Source organism: Helianthus annuus, chromosome 16 (genome assembly GCF_002127325.2).
Source record: "Helianthus annuus cultivar XRQ/B chromosome 16, HanXRQr2.0-SUNRISE, whole genome shotgun sequence".
Classification (NCBI taxonomy): domain Eukaryota; kingdom Viridiplantae; phylum Streptophyta; class Magnoliopsida; order Asterales; family Asteraceae; genus Helianthus; species Helianthus annuus.
The window spans coordinates 45,647,352-45,652,067 of NC_035448.2; the positions used below are offsets into that span (position 1 = coordinate 45,647,352).

General features: G+C 36.7%; 1 long non-coding RNA gene across 1 annotated transcript; it reads right to left on the reverse strand.

Moving 5' to 3' along the window:
* Positions 1-816: 816 nt before the first annotated feature.
* Positions 817-3,702, reverse strand: LOC110864104. Its single transcript, XR_002549625.1, has 3 exons — positions 3,575-3,702; positions 2,308-2,391; positions 817-865 (listed from the first exon to the last, which is right to left on the reverse strand). It is a non-coding gene; the product is annotated as an uncharacterized LOC110864104 (long non-coding RNA).
* Positions 3,703-4,716: the final 1,014 nt, after the last annotated feature.

Genomic DNA, 4,716 nt, shown 5'->3' on the forward strand with positions numbered 1-4,716 from the left:
AACCGATTACTATACACTCGAGACCTCATGGTCTCGAGTCGGGTTCTTGGTTCTCGGGTTGGGTTCTCGGTTCACATAAAACACGTACACATATATATACAAATGCACTCACAACAAAGCACTTATCACATAAAAGGGTTCACGTTATCATTTTAACTAGTCACAAAACGTACAAGCAAGTTACAACGAAAGGTTCTAAATTTCGAGTTGTCACACTTCCCCAAGACCACATCATGGTCTTTCGTTTAATAATTACCCTCCCAAGGAGACCCTTTCCTTTTTATTTTGACATTGGTACTCATACATATTAGTATTGTGTACCTGGGGTTAATTTGCCTAGTTGCACCTTCGCCCGCCTTGGCGTTCATCCTATCCTGCATTCACGGATCACCCTCTTCAAACTCTTAAGCTTACCTTGCACATAACATACTATTAGTTTCCTTCAAATACATAATCTAATACATACTTACATTCGCTTTTGCATTTAGGCCTCGATCGAGTCTTAGATTGTACGGGTTCTTGGTCACGAGAGCACACCGGTTTGAGTTCAAGTATTTACCTCCTGTTACTTGATTCTCTCAAACCAGGGCTCTGATACCAACTTGTTACGCCCTAACACGTTTAACCTTAAAGATAACGCAGCGGAAAAAGGAGCTTTAAAATTTCTTTCTTTTTAAACGTCTTGACTTACTTGAAGTAAATTTTTAAAGTGACACTGTTACACTGAATACTCCCCTTGAACTTATTTACAAATAGAAATATAAATTATATTTATGACATTACTTATTCAAACACTCCCGTACAATATAACTTAAACTCGGTCTTCGATCTTCACTTTTCAGTAATCCTCCGTGACTCATACAACCTGCATCCACACATACATTCATAACATTAGCACGCATTATATAAACTAGATTCATTCTCGTACGCTTCCCATTTCGTTGTCTTCCTAACTTTAAACATTCCATACGCGTATGCATTACCAAATGAGGCTTCAATAATGTACCTGCAATGCTTTTCATTCTCAAGGCACGCTGTTAATAGCGTTATTACTTAACACATCTAAATCATGGCTGCATATATTCCTATATGCATACATACACGTCTATGTACATACACGCCTTCCTATGTTTCTACGTACATACGTACACTTATACGTACCTTCATACATACCTATATACACCTTCGCGTTCGCACCTACATCCCTACTTACACATTCAAGATCTTACATATCACTACATACACGTATATTAATCACATGGGACCTAAACTTAGATTTATAGCCCAAAAACATTAAAGGCACGATCAAAACCATGCTTGGGAGATCCACCGTAGTCCACGGTTAACATACCGGAACCTACGTTCCAAAAATTGACTTAAATAACAATTTACAGCATTTTGGACATGGGGAGGGCGTCGGCGACGGCCCTAGGGGGCGTCGGCGACGGCCCTTGGTTTTACGCGTAGCCCAAACTCTCCGTAGACAGCAAGATAAGGCGTCGGCAAAACTGCATTTTCCATGAGGCGTCGGCGACGGCCCCTATGGGCGTCGGCGACGGCCTCTAGATTTGCCATTTTCTTGCTGTGTTGTTTTCGTCGATCGTACGCACTAAAACTTGCGTAACTTTTGATCCGTTTATCCGATTAACCTCCCGTTTCTTCCTACATGCTTCTAATTTCACATTCTATCATATGGACTTCGAATCCCATATCCGATTTAAGGAAATTCCTATCTTACACGCTTCCGCCTTATTATTCTTTATCTAACTATTTGACCCGTTCGTGCTTTCACCAACATGATCTGTTTATTTGACCACAATGCCATATGGACTTAATAATTTTATTTTCGACTATCATGAAAGGTTAAATTCTCGGTTGCCTTGCATCCTCTTAACTCACTTTCGCTCAAAGGCTTATTTTGACCCGTTATGGGTATTTGCGCATTAAATGGTCTATGGCATATAAAACTCTATACTTCGCTTTTATACTTGACCAAGACACTACTCGAATCAAATAGTTTGTTTCCAAACGACTCTTAAGGTCATTTGGCCGAAATACCCATCAAGGGCGTTTTTATCAATTTAGCCCTATCCTTAATAACAAAGGACTTTCTTGCCTAAGTAACCAATCCTACTACTTAGCTATCATTCTTAATCACACATATCATACTCGGATAGTTGCTAAGATCCGTTTAATACTTCATTGATATCATACCCATTCATTCCTCTATGACCTCAATTATCATAATAATTAGATTGCACATGACTTTACATAAACAACTAAGAAGTAATTATAGAAATTACTTACCTCGTGCATCCGGGTTCGTATCCGATTCCTTGTCTCCTCTTGACCCGTTAGCCTTTCATGCTTGAGTCCGTCTTGACATGATTCCTATACTTTCATGTCACCAAATCACATTTTCGTTAGCATACATCATTGTACATGTTAACGATCATATCAACCGCATATTTCACATTTGACTTTCTTTAGTCAAAATTAACAAGCATAAGACATATAATCAATTTCATATCCTTTCAAACTAATGTAATTCATCATGTCATCACAAATAACGCGTATTAACATAACATGTACCATGCGACTTCCTATGATCCTACCTTTAAGACAACAAATCAAATCATGCTTCCTATGCGTAGACGCGTTGTTGACTTTCGGAAGTCAACGGTTTAACATATAACTTATGACATAACCCCATATATCCGTATTATTATTTTAGGCTACACAAGCATCACTATATATATATATATAACAATCATGATGAAATATGCTTACATCCACACGATCACCTAACTACATACACATACTTTCACATGTTAATGCTTTCATTATCTCACATTTGACCACCACATACAAGGTGAGCCTATTTAAACGAAGTCATAACATCATTACTAGCAAGTTCACATGTTTTGTATTTAGTGTACATCAAATCCTACATTACCAATAAGAAATTGATCCAATACATGATGTGCATCCTCCTCGTTCAAGCATATGGTACAAGCTCCTAATGCACATTTCCACCCAAATGATATCATCAACAACACCTTCTCATGAATTCCTTCTACTACGCGTCTCTTATATTCAACAATCATTAATTATATCATTACCATACTCAACACATATTCATTCATTAGTTAGCATGAAATTTCCCACACTATCCTACACTAGGCATTTCATCAAACACTTGGTGTGCGTACACCGTTTGATGCACAATGTACAACTAAATCATGCTTTCATTCCTATTTCTTATCTTCCTTCATCATCACCACTAAGAATTTCTTTAATTTCATTCCATCCTTCAATCTAACCTATATTCATGCATCACACACTAACTAGTTCATAATATTTAGACAAATTTCACAACTACAAGATCATCACATAACATCATACTACTTGAACAAGTGGGTTTTGCTTCAAACCATGAAATTACTCAAAATCACACACAACACAAGTTCTATTTGGTGATTCTAATTCACAATCTTGCTTAATTTCATATCAATTTACGAATTGATCATAACCCATCTTGTCAAACATCATCAAAACATAAAATTCGACTTACTTGGTGTGAAGAACACTTGGGTGGTCAAGAATCTTGGTTCATGCATTAGTTTTGAGCCAAATTCCTCCCTCAATTTGAAGAATTTAGGCTGATTAGGGTTTTTGTTCTTCCCCTGCCCTTTCTCTCGATCGCACACCATCACCAAACACTGACTAACTTTTGGTCAAGTGTTTTATTTATACATTTTTCATTTTAACCCCCTTATCTTTTATAACATGGCAATTTATTTCATTTTACATACAAACTTGGTTAACTTCATGTGCACATGTGTTTTATACTTTCCATAGTTTATAAAACTTTACTAATAGTAGAATTCTATATTTATCATTTCTTTTCGCTAAATATTACGATTAAAGCATTTTAGTATATCTTACGAAATTTGGGGTGTTACAAAACAGCCAGAGTTTTGAAACTTCTGATTCATCATCAGATTTTTCAGCTTTTGCTGATGCAATAACGCGGCTCACTAAAACATTTGAGCAGAGGTTGAGAGGAGGAGGCCAGAGGTACCAGAGGAGTGATAGAAGGAGGATGGATGATAGATCTAAAGAAGAAGTTAGATCTAAGGATAAAGGAAAGGCTGAGGTGGTGTGTTACAAGTGCAAGAAAAAAGGTCATTATGCATCTGAGTGTAAGACCAGGAAGCTGAAAGATGTTGCTTACTATGAAAAGAAGCTTGAGGAAGCTAAGAAGCAACAACAGCAAGTCAGCTTAATTGCTGGAACAGATACATGGCTATCTGATGATTCTTCTGATGAAGAAGAAGAAGAAGAAGAAATGGCCAACTTCTGTCTCATGGCACTTTCTGATGACATACTAGAGACTTCAGGACAACAGGTAAGTTTAGACAATCTTGATCTTGAACACAAGCTAAATGAGCTCATGTCAGATTTTTTAAACTTGCAAGTTAAACATCAATCAGATGGTAAAAAATCTGATGAGTTGCAGAGGACCTTGAATAAAATCATTCTTGAAAACCAATTACTTATAGAACAAAGTTTAGATCAAAGAGCTAAAATTGAGTTCTATGAAAATGAAAGAAGAGATCTTTACAAGAAAATCAATGATAAAGAAATTAATGTAAGAGGTTTTCAAGAAGCAAAAGAATTCATAAATTTCATAGAGTCCACTCCAAAGAACAA